The sequence below is a fragment of the Maylandia zebra genome, linkage group LG22 (genome assembly GCF_041146795.1).
Source record: "Maylandia zebra isolate NMK-2024a linkage group LG22, Mzebra_GT3a, whole genome shotgun sequence".
Lineage (NCBI taxonomy): Eukaryota > Metazoa > Chordata > Actinopteri > Cichliformes > Cichlidae > Maylandia > Maylandia zebra.
In genome coordinates, this window is record NC_135187.1 from 11,508,995 (window position 1) to 11,529,052 (window position 20,058).

The 20,058-nt window shown below is 39.8% G+C and overlaps 1 protein-coding gene across 3 annotated transcripts in view; it reads right to left on the reverse strand.

Annotated features, from left to right (window-relative positions):
• Positions 1-20,058, reverse strand: part of ext1c (exostoses (multiple) 1c) — an 84,558-nt gene that overhangs the window by 20,004 nt on the left and 44,496 nt on the right. The window lies entirely within an intron of this gene.

The following is a 20,058-nucleotide window of genomic DNA, read 5'->3' on the forward strand; positions in this document are numbered from 1 at the left end:
TGCGTGCTTTTGCGTATATGTGTATAAACACACACACACACACTGCAGCCTTCCAACTTTTTTTCTAATCTCCATGCCTCCCAAGAGAAGAGCTATAGTTAAATATTAAACATCCAATATGGGGGCAATCTACGTAGATGGATAAGAGAAGTTGATTTGTAGTCAAGACACACACTCGCGCTCTCTTTTTCCTCTTTTACAAAAACACACACAGATTTATGCCTGATATCTTCATATTTCTATCTTTTTTTAATATGTATTTTTGTCTCATACAGTCACAGTCTCTCTCGCTCTCTCACTCACTAATGTGCACACACAAAGTGCACAGTGCACAGCAGTTTTTCTCTCTTTAAGTCAAGTCATTGGGCTCAGTATGATACCCATATCATCAAAGCTGTGTTTACTAAGATGGCACCAGTCTGAGTTTCTGACTGTGTGTGCATGCCTGTTTTTTTGGGGTGTCTGATAAGCAAATCTGCTTCTCTTCTGCCCTGTCATCTCCCGATTCCTTTCCTCTCCCTTGCTCAAACATCAGCTTCACCTATATATATATATATATATATATATATATATATATATATATATATATATATATATATATATATATATATATTATATATATTTATATATATTTATATATATCGGTTTTCCTTTCTGCCTCTTTCACCCACACATTCTCTCTCTCATTCTATACTAAACACTGACTAATGAATATTGACTAAGTGTAAACGGAGAGGTGAGGGATGGAGGAAAAGAGGAGGGGGAGGTGGGGTGGATGCTCCTTGAGTGACAGGAGCTTCTGGTCAGTTGATTTCCACTCTGCTTCCTGTAAAGGTCAGATGTCGATGGAGCGTGAACGTGCTCCAGTATTTGTGTGTTTGCATGCGTGAGCACGAGCGCGAGGCTCACAAAGGTTATGGATTAGCTGCCACGGTGCTAACAGGCCACTGTCTGTGCTTTTCACTCTCATGTACAGCTCAGCGAGCACAGTATGACCTGCATGACAGAGTTGGACTGTCTCTGTAATTTCAGCACACGTCTTACAAATTACGGCCAAAACTGTAGGCCCAAGCAACCCTCATTTACATGTTTCATTTAGTTTTTTGTAAAATGTTGCAAAGGACCAATTGATCAAGGCATCAAGACAAATGAGAGCTAGGAGTAATGGGAGTTTCTGTTGCTGAAAAATCCAGTGGAATAATATCCAATAATTATGGCTTATTCTCCCAAAATATTCAGCATATCCAGACCTCTGCTGCCTACCTGCTTAGTCATTCAGAAATATGTATGTAGCCAGCTGCTTCAGCCTCTGGGCCTGAAGAGGAAGGGAGGGTCGGATGCGAGTAAGCCTCAAAACTACAGCTCTGTCTGCAGGCAATAGGTCAGGCACTCGACACTATAGCTTACAATAAACCTGCCATCAGATGGAAGCAGGGGCAGACATTTTGCCTGTGTATTTTATTGTACAATAGGCATTATTTGGACAGTAAAACACTGGGAGTCAAAACTGAAATAAGACAAAGAGACAAGTGAGAAATGTGAACAGCATATTGTAAAGATTAGAGGGTGAAAAAGCCAAAAGATGAGGAAACAGTAAACAGAGAGGGCGCAAAGACAGGAAGCTAAACAGAGTTCAGGTTTCAGTGTGCGGAGGAATGAGGTCTTCTAGTATCCTCTTACAATAAACAGAAACCAAAGTGTTCATGTTCTTTGTGTGGAAGATGTCTCTGTGATGTCTCACAGTAGCAAAAGTGCCCGAAATTTTATCGCTTTTCCCTCCTCCTCCTCATATCTTCTGTCTAAATCTTTTTTTTTTTTTTTTACGTTCCGCTAATCTCTGTGTCAAGGAAAAACAAAAAGAAAAAAAACCTACAAAACTGGGCTGGTGTGTGTGTGTGTGTGTGTGTGTGACAAATCAACAAGAGACAGGGACAGAGAAGGTGTATCCCGATATTAAGTCCTCTCCTGCATCTGGTGCGGTAAGGAACCATCTTTCACGGACACACAGGCTCACTGCCTGGCAACGGCAGATGGACAGATAAGCTTCAGTCCTTCAGCCACACCTTCTTCTTACTATTCCCTCCGCTTCCTTGTACAAAAATATTCAGATTTGATTGCATTTTCAGTATTTCTCTGCAACTCAGTTCAGCAAAGAGTTAAATGTGGGGGGATCAGTGCAATTTGGGATTAAAATAACGTAGCATGAATTTAAAAAATACTGAGGAGTCAGTCATAGTGCAGATCATCTGCTGAATGACACTGATATTAAGAATGAAACATAGACTCGAATGCTCAAGATGCACAAGCGGTAGCACAAGTAACTACAGGAAGACGTCTCAACACAGTGGTATTGAAACGGTGTCAGATTTTGAATCCTATCAATCCCACTGGAACACTTTTGTGTAGTGTTGAGTGAATCCTCCATGTGAACTGATATCTGCAGCTCACTGACAAGCTACATATCAATAGTGCCACAATTTACAAGAAAGCTCTAACCTTGTCTTTACCACACTTCAAAACGGGAAAAAAATGGATATTAATAAAAAAATCACTGGAACTTGATTTGATTAAAAACTGGCTTTTAAAAATTAATGTAGGCAAGATTTTGCTCATCAGTTTTGGCACGTGTTTTTATTGGTTATGACACTTTTGTGAGCTCGCACAGTTGCCACAGTTGGAATTCTAAAAAATGAATTTGACCTTTTTTTTCCTGCCAAAATTCAGACTGAATAATTTAACTGCAACTATTCACATGAAATATCTCCTCACTTCCAAAAGCCCCGTTTTTTTCATGAGATGAAGTGCATTTAGTTTTTAAACTTAAATTCATTTCTGGCTACGAGCTGCAAAAACAACACTGGCGTATTATTTTGACATCCAGTAGAAACTCTGAACCTCCTAATGTCTCCTTTTTTGTCTGTGAGATCTAAAAACAGACAAATCACGGACCCAGATGTCAAATAATCCGATTGGTGACACAAGAAAAGCAATATCTGTATGCAGGCTGAACCATATTGGCATTTTTGTCAAAAGTCTGTTATTGTGACAGCGCTGCTGCAATCCCCAAATTTCTCTCCCTTTTGGTCTATCCTCCTCCCCCTCTCCCACAGTTCCTTGGCCTCCTTTGCCAATACACAGACACACCTCAGAGTGCTTCAAGTATTAGTCATCCACCAGGGCTCTGACATGCAGGCTAACTGCCAGCTTTCTCGAGACGCTCGCAGAAAAAGACAAGGCAGTTCCTTTTACTGTATCAAAAGCCACCATTCCTCTGTGTCTCTTTGCTATCTAGCTGCAGACTCACTAATGGATTTTCTGCCATGCAGCTTTGTCTTCCTCAGTTACCGAGAGTCATTAGGGCCGACCTCTGAAAGGGGACAAGGGGTGATTTCTTTGGATGAAACTGGTCACCGTTTCCTCTGGGCTAACAATGAAACTCTTCAGCTAGTATAATGAACTGTTTATAATTTCCCTTTACAACCACATTAAGCTTAAAAGTTCGTCATTCTAATGTGCCATACAGAGAAAACACACATTATTCATTTTTAAAAAAGCATGTAATTCACATACTGCATGTGGTCTTTAACAAAAATAGGATTACATCAAGTCAGAAACCCTCACCTGTATGTCAACATCCTTCACAGCATAAACAAAACTAGGACCACCTGCTACCAGGGGGGTAAGTTATTATACACTCCTATCATTGCTCACAATTTGCTGAGCTGTAAGTTTGACTCATAAATAGCATAACAAACTTGTTATATCATTTTTCGTAAAAACAAGAAAACAGAAATCCTTTCGAAATATTTGTGAAAACTTAACTCAACTGGAAATGACTGAATTCAAGGTTTTTTTTTACCCAGATTTGAGCCGGCACTCTGGATTTTTCTGAGATGTTGGAAAGTAATCAAGCATTAACACTGAAAATGTGACTACAACAATAATTATGTCATAGCATCAAAAATTTATTTTTTATTAAAGAGCTGCCCAAACTAGTGAATTAAAATATACAAAAACATTGGAAATTTATTTTTGGTAATAACCAGTGATGTTAATTCAGTGCAGCTCTGGCATAAACCTTACACTGGGGGGTGCTGGTCTAGTAAATCTTTCCTTTTTTTGTATATTTATTATTGAAGAAATATTAAGAAAACGTAAAAATGTGCTGTGCATCATTCTGTTTTATGTATTTGAGCTTGCACCCAATATATAATATACCCAGTGTGAACAATTTCCAGTTTCTGCGAGACCGTTCTCACGCTATAATAAGATATTTTCATGTTAGGGTGGCATATTTCTCTCATTACTGGATACTGGATAATTACAGCTTCTCTAGTTACCGCCGCTTTTTATTTAATTAAAATTGGGACCGCAGTTTTTATTCTTCTGTGTAGGCCACCTCATTCTTTTTTTTAAATTATTTTTTATCTTCTTTGCTTTTTTATGTTGCTTGATTTTTCTTTTGCCTTTTATATAAAGCACACGAATGTTTGCTGAATGATGCTACAGAAATAAACTTGGATTACCTTGGTGATTAACCTGCTTAATGAGAAATTGTTCTTACGTCACATCTCTCATTATTACACACACAAAAAAATCCAATTAAAGCTATTTTTCTTTGTTACTCAGGAATGTGTTATTATCTGTATGTAGTAAAAGTTTGCAGAAAAAAAATATGCACATTCCTAAAATGTATTCACCGATACAAGTGTTTGCACCGTTATCGCATGTTCGCCCACTTGCATACTTTTGTCTGCTTCGTTTAAACCCTCACACCGCTGTATTCCCATCATTCTCTAGTTTTTATCCCTGTTTACATTATAAAGGTCCTGAACTCTGCTAGACGAGCCACATATCCAGTCCAGCCCTTTCTGTTGTTGGTTCTGGACTCAGTACTTTGCTGCATAGTCGTCCATCATGTACACAAATATACTGACCACCAGGAACCCTATCATTACACACGATCCCTTCTCTGGTGAGCATGTGCACTAGCTTCTTTTAATATCACTCTATTCTCCTCATTGCCTCTTTGTCTTTATCGCTTCCTTGTCCTCTGTCTCTCATTAATTACACAAAGACGGGAGGACTAAGCTTTCTAATCTGATGGGCACGACCCCAGCTCAAGCTGATCCCTTCCTTAATGCTTTTACTTATACCTCAATACAGAGCTTACACACACACACAAACACATCTACAGGCATAGCTGACACACCAACAGTCACAAACAGATCCACAGGAAAAAGGGATTTGCATATTTAATCATGTATTATATCAAATAAAAGGCAGACAAAGTGGATCTGTCATTATATGATTTATAATGTGTGTTTAACTTTCAAGGCTCGTAAAAGTTGTTCCAAGGATTTTATAAATGTTGCAGAGAACTATGTAACCGTTCTCTTGAAAAGTGGACAAACCGATGAAACCAAAGAGCCGAAATGGAAAGGGATTTTTATTTTTACCTCCTGCATCCATTTAATAACAGAATTGTGGTTTTATGCAGATTACAGCTACATTAAATACTGCATTTAAAGTAGTTCCAGCAAGGCTTATCAACGTGCTTTTCGCTAAATCTGTTTAATGTACCCTTAATTTTTACAAAACCCATGTTTTCCATGTTTAGCTTAAATGATTAAATAAAAAGAGCAGCATAAAATATTCCAGTTTTTAAGCAAAAAGCCCCTGAAAGTATGAGAAAAGACAGCAGCTTAAAATTCGGATTTATTTGTACAAGCTCGGCATACATACACAGAGGGAAAGACCAACTGCAACTGGTGGTATTTTGCTCTGCATTGGCTTTTAAAATTGTTTCTATTTTCTATACCCAAAGATATTCTGACATGTTAGGGCCAGCATTTAATATTCCATCTCTGTATTTCAGAGGTGCACAAAATAAAATGTCCTGTGAGGTTACAGTGTTTCTCTGGGCATTAACTTGGGGGTCAGTTACATGAGGAAGAGCGAGGGTGTGACAAACTTCATCATGTGGGGTTTCTGGTTAAATATAGAAATGGGAGCACAGCTGTCTGTCCATTAGGCTAAAAGCACAGCAGGACAGGAACACAACCATAAAGACATTGGCCTGCTTTTTCTCTGAATGATGAGGACGAGTAAAAAAAAAGAAAAAGGAAAAAGACAGAAAAAAAGGATTCACATATCTGCGAGACTAAGTGGTGACACTGAAAAAAGGGCGGAAGGACGAACAAAAAAAGGAAACTCAGGACAACTAACACAGTTTGGGTTGATTTGAAGACTTGCAGGTGTCTGTATTAAACTAAAACAATAGAAGTCTTTTATATTACTGATAAGGCTAAATTATCGTTGAAGTGAGGAGAATTTGGACCAGTTAATTATGTCATCACTTAAGGTCAAAAGTGCAATGTCATCTAAATCTCACACCTTGTGTTTATAGAGCATCAAACATAGACTAGTTTGACATTTTAAGGAATACATTATTTGCTTTCTGGCACCTGCTATGGTATGACTGCTGTGGTAGACTTATACCAGATTTACCTTATTTTTACATACAGTAGCTGTCGCTGTCTTCGACTTTACAGGATCCCTTTATTCGTGCATCATCGTTACACATTTTATCACCCATTTCAAGTGAGAAGTTGGAAATCTTGAGTTACCTCTCAGACTTTCCAGTTGGAATATCCGACTGATGGCAGCGGGTAACTAATGGAGCAAGAAGCTGGGTACAGCCTGGACAGGTCGCCACTCAATTTAGAATCACCAATTAACCTAACTCCACCCGGAGACAGCTCATGCAGACACAGGGAGAACATGCAAACTCCATGCACACTATTCAGTTTATTTTGTATTTAACAGCTAATGTATACACTTTTATAGACTTTTGTTCTAGCATTAAATAAGATAAGATGCAACACACCCGCTGAAACTAGTAGATAAGCAGAATGTGTTACCTTTCATCCAGTTTGTATTGCTTTTTACCCCGTGCATATTGAGTCTTAAAGCTAAGATATGCTGAAATGCTAACGGATTGCTGGTAAAGGCGCTTAAATGAAAGTGGTATTGATGTAACTACTAACAAAAAAAGCAAGTGAGCATATTTCCCAAGAAACCTTTGTCCCTGGGTTTCTTAATAGGATACTCCAGTCACTCAAAAAGCATTTCGTCTGTTCTTGAACTCATAGAAGAGCAAGAAAAAGACATAGAAATTCTTCACAGAGGAAAGAAAGAAAAATCTACCATGACAGTAGAAATATTCGGGTCTATTTCGAATAAGAAGAAGAATTTTGCAGATGTAAGTTTTAGCTCACTGGAGAAAGAAAGGTGACACAAATTTAAAAAGTAAACAGGTTGCTTCATCATTTAAAAGAAAGGTTACATACATATAACTGCACTCAGCACATACAGGTATAATATTTTTGCACCGAGGAAGTGCTTTACTCTGCTTGTGAAGAGGAATACTAGACGAGCAAGATGAAACTAAGAGAAAACAACGTCCGACAGGAACAGAAAATAAAACCCAACATGTTTCAAGGTAGGGAAAAAAGAAAGAGAAAAAGTCAGTGTCTCTATGCCTGGCCGCCTCCCCCAGCGTGCAGTAGGTGTCTGCTGCAAGTCTAGCGTGACTGATCCGAAATCAGGTTTTCAGCCTATAAATATAGAGCAGAGCAAGGCGAGGATACTTCCACTTCTGCTGTTTTTCTCACCATGCAAGTGCGTAGGCCACAACCCCACTTTCATGTTCCATTATGGCTGGATACTTTACGCCGCGTGCCCATCCCAGAGTGAGCAAAGGAGGATGGTGACAGTGGGTCTCGGAAAACACTAAAAAATTTGTGTTTTTTTTCCATTACTTTGCTTCATAAGTAATGATGTTGGGAGAGATGGATACAGGAGGGAAGGAAGAGAGATAGGCGTAAGCTGGAAGCAGCAGCAGCCAACACTCGTCAAGACGGTCTTTTGGGTGAGACGAGATAGGAATTATTTATAGTGAATTTACACATCAATGACAGTTTTCTCCCCCTTATGATTCCTCTGCTGCATGCTGAAAATAAAATGTGTTAGGAACTTATATGGATGGCTGGAAATTGTACATTTGTCAGCGTGTACATGTGTATGTACGAAGGACAGGCAGATAAAATGTGTGCACGTGTTACCCTCTGCCTTTAATTGTGTACTGTAACCACAGGGAAGAGCCAACAAATGCTTTGTTTGTCTCCTGCTTGCCTGCGAATAGCCAAATTTTGGAGCTTGCGATGAGACAAGCCAACTGGCACCTCGCTGCGTTGTCTATTAACAGCGGAACACGCGCACACACAAAAACCATCAACTGCACCACTGTCATTGCTGGACCGCCTATGGACTTTTCAACTCGACAAACAACAGACATTACATCAGGGAGAGCAAAGCTGCTTTTGAGAGCACAGTGTCAAACACACTGTCATTAAAGCTATTTTAGCTCTCAGCAAATACTCCTGCATATAGACAAGCAGCTGTACTAATAGCAGTGGTTGAAACGCCCATGCACAGGTGGGGACACAATGGGTATGGCTGTCATGCAGCAGCTCCTTTTGAAGTTAAACAGGGAAAGTTTGAACTTGCAGAGACTATAGGACCATTAGTGTATATACATAAAACCCTCCTTTCATGCACTCACAAAGGTCTAAATAGCTTTTCTGTTAGCATAAAGGCCATGGCATGTATATTCTCCCTGCTGAAGTACAAACATATTGTGGAAACTCAACCGCAAGAGTTTCCAAATTCAGTTTAAACACTGGTCCCACTTGCTTTATTTTCTATATACATGAACATTAAATCACAAGAGATTAACTGCCACCCTGCAAAAATAGAGAATGAATCCCATTTTGCACTTCAAATGGCACTGACCTTATGCTTTACGACAAAACATGAAACAGTGGACGGCTGCATGTTTTATGGAGCCATCTCTAAATAGAGCCTCTATTCATAAAGTCTGCCCATTTATCGTAAACCTTCACGGTCAAATAAGTGGGATTGACTCTTCCAACTGGCTTGGCTAAACTTATGATTGAATGTCTGTGACCGTTGGGTGTTCTGCAAAGAAGTTTTTTGCACTGATTTGGCAAGTTGTGATTAATGACTGTTTCAGAGGAATAATATGTAACGGTTTCATATTTGGCTCCAAAGCCATTTTGATGGTACACTTACGCGTGATAAGGTGAATGGCATTGCTTTCTTTCTTTTGACGTAATCTAACGTGCGTGCACGGGTGTGATACCACAAGGTACATAGATAGATACAAGGCTCTGCTGGTGCAATGAGCATGGAGTCAAGAGAGAGTGGTGTAAACAGAAAGGGGAAGCCAGCTGGGCTGTTACCAGAGCTAAAGGTTAGCATAACCACAGTCGGGTGACTATTCCTTTACCTTTTCCAGCAAACTTTCACACACATAAGTAAGTAGTAAATCAGACTCTGCGTGACAGTCGATTTCCAGGTGGGCCGAAACTCCTGGACACAGAAAACCAGTGGAAATCGACGCATCATAAATACATTTTCATAGACTACTCTCTGATTAGCATCAACCATCCAACTGAAAAGAGAAACCTTACATGTCACTGGATCAAATATGCATTTGATTCCCAAGCAAAACATAACTTAGTACATGGTGGAGAAACCCTTGTTTGGAAACACAGCAGTAAGAAGTTCCTTGTAGTTGGTTTGCACCAAGTTTGCACGTCTCAGGATGCGAAAGGCAAGGTGGGAAGGAGAGTGGTGCTAAGTGAAATGACTTTTGGGAAGCAAGTGTAACTCAGAGGATGCACACCTAACACTAAATTGCCTGATATGAATTTTAAAATTGCAGGGGGGTATAGAGATGATGGATTTGTGTTTGTTAATCGAATGTTATTTTTTACAGAATCCTGTCATTACCACATGTGGCCACAGAGGCCACTGTTACCACTGTTGAGCAAATTCTACATTCACTGCATTGTGAAAATTAGATTGGAATCTACTTTTTTCATATTTCCATTCAGTGGAGTGTTACATATTTCAGATGATTTGGAGATTGTGGCATAACAAAAATGCAGAGGAACAGCTCAGGTCGAGCGGTTTGGGGAGAGGCAAGGCTGAGATGACTCGGATATGTGCAGAGGAGGGATAACGGATATTGGAAGATATGCAGAGGTTTGGTGTGACAGAGGAGGAAGCTAGAGGTAGCGTGAGATGCAGGCGGATGATATGCTGTGGTCAGCATCTGAAAGAAAAAGGTTTTTGGTCACGTAGTTTAACTATTTTCAGATCACTATTCTTCTTCTCACTAACTTTGTTTCATGTTCAGGGGTATTTCCAGTTGGTTGGAGGACTTGCAAATCTTAAACTGCACTGCTATTACATATAGAACATTAAAAAAATGGAAAACAGTATACAAAGATTTAGCATGAATGAAAACATCACTTGTAATTTTATTCCTCCATGATTTGCAAAACACCAAAGTGAAACATGCGCTATAATTGCACGATATTAACTCAGACAGACTTTTTTTCTGATGAGAGGGGGATTGTTATGCATTGTTGAGTGGGACTACTTAAGATCGTTGAGGAAAATTCTCTGCTGAGACTCCCTAGTGTGAACATAATCTGCTTCTGTGATATTTCATCCTCTATTAATAGTCACACGGTTTAGGGGTTTTTGCATATTTCATTCAGATGTGTTCTGCACCCAATGCCATCGCAAAACTGTGAGTCATGATCAAGTACAGCTTAACACTGATCTGTCCATGTAGACTGTTATTATTAAGCAATCTGTTAGACTCGAGCACAAGCATGACGTCTGGACACATAAAAGGAAAATAACAAAATCTGCAGGTGTTCCTGGATGGTGAAAATTGAAATGACATTCCTCAGATAAAATGGGAAAAATATATATTTTTAAGGAAATAAAGCTAACATCTAAAAATGTTCTGCTTGACGGTTTTCACCTATGGAACATATTTGGTAGACACACACAGGGCTTATATTTTCGAGAGGGTTTAAAGGATATGGGAGCTTGCTGTGACCCTTTCACCGGTGAAGGATATTGAATGGACAAAAGACGGTCTGAAGTGGGCTTGCTACAGACGTGTGCAGACAAGTGGAGCGGAGAAGAGAGAGGACCAACTACACTGAAACAGACAGTGTGGGATAGGCAGAGAACAGATGTGTTCCCTTTGTAGGGGCCATAAACGTGAGCCATTCAACTTTGAAGATGGCTGAAGGGCACCGAGCGCTGTAAATAAAAGTGTGAAGACAGAGGATACGATAAAAAATGGCTGCATTGCAACAGGAGGACAGAAAATGCAAAAGACAAAACGCGCTGTGATGCAGGAAGAGGGTAGAAGTGCAAGAATTAAAGCGAGCAGGGTGGAAAGAAGGAGAAGGAGCAGTGGGCAGACTAACTGGTCTCTTTTCAACAGCAAATGTGCGCTCGGTGAAATCCATCACTGAAGGTACGGATGGCAGCTCATCTACTCTGCAGCCTTTGTTTTATGGCGTTGACACCAACACCGCTGCTGTGTTTTCATCAGTCAGGGCCCTGACACCAGCCCAAGGAGTCGCACATAAACAAGCATACGCGTGGGCAAGGATTTCAGCGCATCTGCATATTTATGTACGTCTGTGTTTGTGTGCGAGCTCACACTTGTTAGTCCCTACCTGGTTGTAATGAGTGATGCAGTGTTTCCCGAGATCTAAAGATTAGTGAGCTAGACGCTACAGCAGATGAACAAAAAAAAGAAAGAAAGAACGAAGCCGCAGCACCGTCGGCCCCTGATTAAATCCTTAAAATACTCAAGTAATCTATATAAGAACCTCAGTGTGAGGCCGCCATGGATTTTTTCATTTCTAGTGTGGGGGATTATAGTTTTTCTTTGTGGCACAGGCCTTGCAGCTCCGAGGAGTTTGCATTTCAAGCACTAATTCTTCATGCTCTAAGGACAGCAGCAATATTTCCTAAAGAAACTCCCTGGGGTGTTTATTTAGGCCACAGATACAATAGGTAGTACCATGTTCAGAACTTACAGAATTGCAGAGGTACACCTTTAAAGAAAATGCCTTTCATTTTCTCCTGTAGCTGTGTGTAACAAAACGGGTAATTACTCCTGGTGCATGAAAATAACTTTTCATGTATTTTTTTTTAATACAGAGAGCAGATTAATTACTTGCATTTCAGAAACACAAGTCTTTAATTAAGCAGAAACGATGCATTCTATTTCATTCTATTCTATTTTTAAATCCAATGGTCTTCATTCAGTATATTATACCACGCACTTGTGTATGAGCTAACATGTGTCATATGTCATTAGGGCTGCCACAACGATTATTTTGATAGTCGACTAGTCACCGATTATTTTTGCGATTAGTCGACTAATCAGATCATGCATCCATTGGACGTAAAACGTACAGCTTATTGCACCAGCATGCGTCTGTGTAAAAACTTTAACTTTAATCTCAGCCAAACCGATTTACTCAGGAACAAATAAAATACAGAAAAAACCAAACAATAACATTTTTAAGTTATCTAAATGACTTATATATCATGTTTAACCTGAGTAGCGAAACACGGCGGTGGGTTTGAAGACGTTTTGCCAGGAGTCCGGTGTTCTCACCGGCTCTAGTGAGCCTTGAAGCCCGGCAAGCTATCGAGCTGGTGGGTAACAGACGTCCTCCGAAAACGTCGGAGCGCTTTTGAAAATAAGTGGGGTCTTGATAAATTCAGCAGATATTTGAGGTTTACACAGCTACATTCTCGCCTGAAAATATGATAAATGTTTATTTTGTGACCTAGAAAGAATAATAAGAGTAATATTAAAACTAACTAGCTACCGCCATTGTTGGAAATTGAGCTGGGCCGCGCTATGAATTCTGGGACACAGCTTCTTCTTCGGGGTTTAACGGCAGCTGGCATCCTTGTACATGCAGTGCTGCCATCTTCTGTTTCAGTCCGTTATTACACTCCTAAATCCTACTACTTATTCCTGCGTCTTTAAGGGATCATGCTTCAAACGACGCGTCGACTATTAAATTAATCGTCGACGATTTTGATAGTCGACGTAATCGTGACTAGTCGACTAATCGTGGCAGCCCTATATGTCATATAGTCAAAGTAATAAGAATGTTGATTCCAACAGTTATATTGTAAGGTAAAGTCCTTACAACAACACAGAGAAAACCCAATCAGACGACCCCTTTTAAGCAAAACTTGGTGACAGTGGGAAGGAAAAACTCCCTCTTACTCCCTTTTACTTTTGTCATTCAACCCCAAACTGTTGTAATGATGCAGGGGACAGCATCCGTCCCAGAGTCCTTGCTTTTCTTGATGATGATTGTGGTTCTGCAGAATGGATCTGGTGCCAGACTGTCTCTGTAATGGTACGTGTTTGTGCGCTCGTTATGTTCAAGAATTGTGAAGGTTCATGACATCATAAGATTTGCTTTATTATCACAGAGCTAACCTACTGAGAGCTAAGTGTAGATTGAAATGTCATCATTAAAATTAGTTTTGATTATGTTGAATGGTGACCTTTATCTGAAATAAATAGAGCATCCCTGTTGTGTTTGAGCTGCGCTCTGAGAAGAAACTAAACAAAAAATTCCAATGTATGTATATATATATATATATATATGTATATATATATATATATATATATATATATATATATATATATATATATATATATATAAACACCCAGCACGCCCATGCGGGCGGTTTATCCTTCAAGCTCGGGTCCTCTACCAGAGGCCTGGGAGCTTGAGGGTCCTGCGCAGTATCTTAGCTGTTCCCAGGACTGCGCTCTTCTGGACAGAGATCTCCGATGTTGTTCCCGGGATCTGCTGGAGCCACTCGCCTAGCTTGGGAGTCACCGCACCTAGTGCTCCGATTACCACGGGGACCACCGTTACCTTCACCCTCCACATCCTCTTGAGCTCTTCTCTGAGCCCTTGGTATTTCTCCAGCTTCTCGTGTTCCTTCTTCCTGATATTGCTGTCATTCGGAACCGCTACATCGATCACTACGGCCCTCTTCTTCTGTTTGTCTACCACCACTATGTCCGGTTGGTTAGCCACCACCATTTTGTCCGTCTGTATCTGGAAGTCCCACAGGATCTTAGCTCGGTCATTCTCCACCACCCTTGGGGGCATCTCCCATTTTGACCTCGGGACTTCCAGGTTATACTCGGCACAGATGTTCCTGTACACTATGCCGGCCACTTGGTTATGGCGTTCCATGTATGCCTTGCCTGCTAGCATCTTGCACCCTGCTGTTATGTGCTGGATTGTCTCTGGGGCATCTTTACACAGCCTGCACCTGGGGTCTTGCCTGGTGTGATAGACCCCAGCCTCTATGGATCTTGTACTCAGAGCTTGTTCTTGTGCTGCCATGATTAGTGCCTCTGTGCTGTCTTTCAGTCCAGCTTTGTCCAGCCACTGGTAGGATTTCTGGATATCAGCCACCTCCTCTATCTGCCGGTGGTACATACCGTGCAGGGGCCTGTCCTTCCATGATGGTTCCTCGTCTCCCTCCTCTTTCTTGGGTTTCTGCTGCCTGAGGTATTCACTGAGCACTCGGTCAGTTGGGGCCATCTTCCCAATGTATTCTTGGATGTTCTTGGATTCTTGGATTCATTCATCCAAGAATATATATATATATATATATATATATATATATATATATATATATATATATATATATATATATATATATATATGTATGTATGTATGTATGTATGTATGTGTATATATATATATATATGTATATATATATATATATATATATACACACACACACATAACATATATATAACACACACACACATAACATATATATAACTCTTATATGCCCTGTTGTTTTTATCCCCATTGTACAGATCATTTCAATGTACTCCTTGGGTCTTTCTGGCTCTGACCATATTCTCCATTCCTGATATTTTTCCAACATAGAGCATAGCACAAATGGAAAAAGGCTAAAACATTTGTGCATGCAGTGTCACGAGTCCTTCCACTAATGCATGCTGACTGATTGCATGTGTTTTCCAAACAAGACACCAGGCATGAGGTGATTACATGTGGTGCAGTGGTTAAAGGAAGACAACAGCTTGGTGTTCTGAAGGCTTTTCAGTTACTCAGATTACTACATTGAACCTGCCTATTTGTGTGTGTGAGTCGCTCGTAGAGTACAGAAGCCATCTGGCAAAGATTAGGGAAGCGATACGAAAAAAAAGAAGAAACTATTTATTGTTGCGCTACTTTTTTCTGCCTTTCTTATCCTGATTTATGTTTCATTACTTCTGATTTGTCCTGTGATTCCCATTCAGGGCACTTCAGTGATTGCCATGAATCACTGATGTACAGCGATCCTGCAAATCTGAAAAGTTATGGCTTATCTTATTGTGTCTTTGTTTATAAAATTTAGGCCTCATTGGACCAGTAAATCTAACGCTTCTCTATGTGATTGTTTCTCTGTGTGGAGTATATGAGATCCTGTATAACATTATAAGATCAGTATATAAGCTCCTGTAACACAGACTGCTCAATAAAAGGACAAAACACAAGGGCTTATATCAATAGAAACAGTCATATTTTAAATATGTTGGTTTGTGTGTGCGCGTGTGTTTGGCTGTGTGTGTGCTGCAGGGCAACAGTGATCAGTGTGTGCATGTGTCTGCAAGCATTCGTCCCTACTTGATCAGTTTTACTGCTTCCAGGCAGAAACACCATCAGCCACAGACTCTTACGAGGTCGCCCGCTTCTCTGCATCGCAACAAAACAAACAAGCACACATAAACACACTCACACACATACAGCTCGACCAGGCACACAATACACACGCACACACACATTACAAAATAAACTGCAAAGCATGTGACCCCAATTGATCTAGACACACAGTGACCTCAGGATTTACAATGACCCAAACACATCACAACCTACCCCCCCCCCCCCCCCCCCCACACACACACACACACACACACACACTTTTGTGGGAGACGTATGGAATGTCTGGAATTTGCTTAGCAGTAGATAATTTAGTGGAATTCCTATCACATCTTTCTGTGTGTGTGAGTTTGTGTGAGTCAGGCGCATTGTTATTGTTGTTGGGTATGTGGCTGTATTTGTTTATTTCGATCCATATTAAATGCACAATAGGTCAGTATGGATAGTTGCCTTTACTTTAGGATTTACACAACTATTTGGATGCTATTAGAAACAATTATGAATATGTATACTACTGTGTTTGGTTAAAGGCTAATGGACATGCAGTTCTTAAAGCTGGACACAAAATACAATTACCCCAACTTAGCATTAAGCAGCCAGGCTAGCCATTTCCTCTATTTTCTCCTCTTTATGCTAACAAACCCGATCATCTCTTGGCTTCTATATTACACTGAATGGACAAAGTTGAGAGCGTTATTGATCTTCTCATCTAATGCTTGAAAACCTATAAGTGAATTTCCCAGAATCAAATGATTCCTTCAATGCCAAGTTTCCTCCACTGATATAATGTTCTCTCCCCTTTATAGCCTGTTTCTATGGTCAAAAAAGCAGAGCATGAACCAGACTTCAGATAACAGGCATGACGACAGACTTTAAAAGCTATTGGCTTCCTGAGTCACTAAGCTTAGAGCTCCTGCCTGACACGGGTCGCAAGATAAATCTGTAGGATCATAGAAAAAGAGAAGAAAAAAGCTTTTTCAATACAAATTCATATTTAATCGTATAATAATCGTCTAATCTTTACTTTGTTCTAAATAATAAAAGTTGTTAAATTCTGCCCAGCATTCATACAGTTCCCCATCTGTCTAAAAATATAGCACATTTATTTGATTGTATATTTTCTTTCTAGTCTCATTACTTTGAAGGCAGTGTCACCCTTGTCTCTAGGGTTCAGCTATTGCTTCCTGTGTTACTACACTGCCTTTTTATAGAGAACAATTTCTCCACTAAAAATAGCTACGATGAACTACGTTAACAGGAGCAATGTGAGTAATGCAAGTTTTCTCAACCGCCTGCATCACTGGTACAACAAGGAATGACAAAGGTTACAGCTTGCAGCAGCCCCGCGGTGGCCTTTGAAGTTCACTATAAGGTTGTTGTCTCTTCAAGGACGGCGAAAGGTCAGCTCCCCCAGACAGCGGGCTGGTGATAATGCAACCATAGGTTTTCTTTTCTAACAAAAGACTTTTGAGAATAGCAACAACATTGGTTCCTGTTCCATTTACTACACTCAGAAGTGATTTGTATCCTTCACAAATTAGTACAGTTAGTTTACCTTTTCATAAAACTTTAAGCTGATAAATCTGAATTGTTCCATTTCGACATGAGATTTGATATAAGACATGGCATAGGCTAACTGGTCATTCTAAATTAGCTGTGAACTATTTTCTCTGAGATATACTGAGATATACTGGATCTCACCAGTTACCAGCTGATTATCAGATTAATTGCTTGCATTTCAGAAACACAAGTCTTTAATCAAGCAGAAATGATGCATTCTATTTCAGCTTTTAAATCCAATAGTCTTCATTCAATATATTATACCACAAACTTGTGTATGAGCTAACATGTGTCATATGTCATATGGCCAAAGTAATAAGAATGTTGATTCCTATTACTTTGGGACAGACAAACCTAGTTCTATCATTATAAAAATGTATCTACATTCATTTATCTTACTTTTCTTCTTCATATATGTCTTTGATTTTTGTAGGCTAGCCCCCAACTAGACTCAAACCTGTTCAATAACAGATTGTTATTGTGTGGCCCAGCCTCAGAAGGAGCAGACTGCAAAACATTCTGGTTGTTACAGGGAACATTTTTTGCACCATTTTCCACTCTCAAGCTAACCTTGAAGTTTTATCTCTTCGGCATTTTAAGCCTGGGCTGATAGTGATATTTATGTGTAAACAGGACACTGCTTCTGGATCAAAGTAATTTCTTACATGTTTTTTTTTCTTTTTAACTAAAACTCCTTCCTGCCAATGAGGTTTGACATGATAAATGATAGAAAAGCAACGAAGCTATAAAACAGATGGTATTTTTCAGTGGAATTCTAACACAAACGGTGGATTTTACTTTTTTTTTCTTTTCTTGTGATAGCACTGTAATTTGGGCTGCTAAACAGCATGTCATCTTTATCATCTACACTCAAAGCCTCTTTTGATACATAACACCAGCGCTCTTCAGCTGCAAGCTCAGCAAGGGTCAGCCAGTCTTAGATAAATATTGTGGCACTTAGAATTAACTATATACTCTACTGTCAATGTGAAGTCTGAGTTGATACCTAAATTAAACGGACATTACAAATGCAATGACTACTAAAATTCATGGTTTGTTTCTTTCGCTGATTTTATACAACAACAATTATAATTGTGATTCAAACACAATCTCTCTTGTGTTCTATGGAGGAGCACACCCAAAAATCCTTTAATTATCGATGCCCTTTTCATGCTGTCATTTAATTTGTGGTATAAAATACGAAGGATCACGCTGATAACTTTTATACAAACAGCAGCTCGAATGCAGAGCTTGCAGTAGTAGTGATGGGTCGTTCGCGAACGAAATGGCTCTTAGAGCCAGCTCTTTGACGTGAACGACGCGAGCCGGCTCCTTATCGCGAGCCGTCACGTGGGTTTTTTTTTTTCTTTCTTTCTCTCAGCCTCTCTCTCGCACTTTTTTTCCGCTTCACTCTGCACGCGAGCCTTGTGCTTTACGCTGGGCAGAGGGGGGAGGGGCGGTAGTTACACTCAGTAGCACAGGAACAGAGCCAGAGAGAGAGAAAGAGAGGCAGGGACAACAACATTAGAAAGGTATAGTAATCATCCACAACTATTTTCGGTTGCAGATGATAAAGGATTGAGAAAGTTTATTCATGCAGGTCCATATGACAGAGAATATGCATGTTCTTTTAGTTTTCATATTATAATTTATATTTAATTGTGTTGTGGTTTGCAGTGTTTTGTGTTCTTTTCACTTTAAATTTGTGAAAGGAAAAAGCTGAAAATTTAAATAGTTAAAACTTGAAATGTGAATAGTTGATTTTTGTATTATATGATTTATTTATTACATTTTATGTGGAGTGAATAAATAAAAGTATATTTACGGTGGCCCCTAGAGACAAAGCACATACAAACTTCAAATCACGTACGAACTCTGAAGCATGTACAAACTCCAAAACACGTAAAAACTCCAAAACACGTAAAAACACGTACAAACTCCGAAGCACGTAAAAACTCAGAAGCATATAAAAACTCAAAACACGTACAAAAGACAACAGAAGTGCTCCAGGATGCTGGGCGCAGTGTTGAGCCTTTGTTATCTTGTGGCTACACAAGCCAGCAAGTACCAACGACCGGATTTGGTGTGTGGTAATAACAGGTAAATGAACTTTTTTTTAAATTATTTGAATATATATATGAGTGCCTGTGTATAAATACACAAACAATACACACATGCTTTCAATTGTGTAATTTAAGTGATCTAGTAGCTCGGCTTTGGAAGTTCAGTTCATGCTAGAAATGTGTTTTGGAGTTTGTACGTGTTTTGTCTCTAGGGGCCACCGCATATATTTATATATAAACATATATAAATAAAACCACTTGTTTTTATGTTAGTAATTCCTTTTGTGCATAATTTTATATTATTGTTAATAATAAATTAATTAAAGCAACAAAACAACCTGAAGAGCCGGATCTCTAAAAAGAGCCGGAAATCCCATCACTATGCAGTAGTGGAACTGAAACTTAACCTGGAGGTCTAAATATCCCTTTCACCCCTGGCGAACACACGCATTGATGGAAACCAGGCCAGTGGTTTTGAAAGCGCAACGGTTTAACAAGCACTGACACTACAGGGGTCCGACTCAGTCTCGCTCACAAACGCGCACATTCATGCACACGGTCTCTGGCTTCCTTATTGGCCGTCCCATCCTCAGCTTGTGCAGCTCTCGGAGCAGTGAGATGGGAGACAGTGGGTGCTGTGTGGGGGGACTGGCCTCGCTCCAGAAACTCTCCAGAACATTCCATTGAGAGACCGCCGGCTGGCAGGCTGGATGGTTGCTGGTAAACAAGCTAAACAA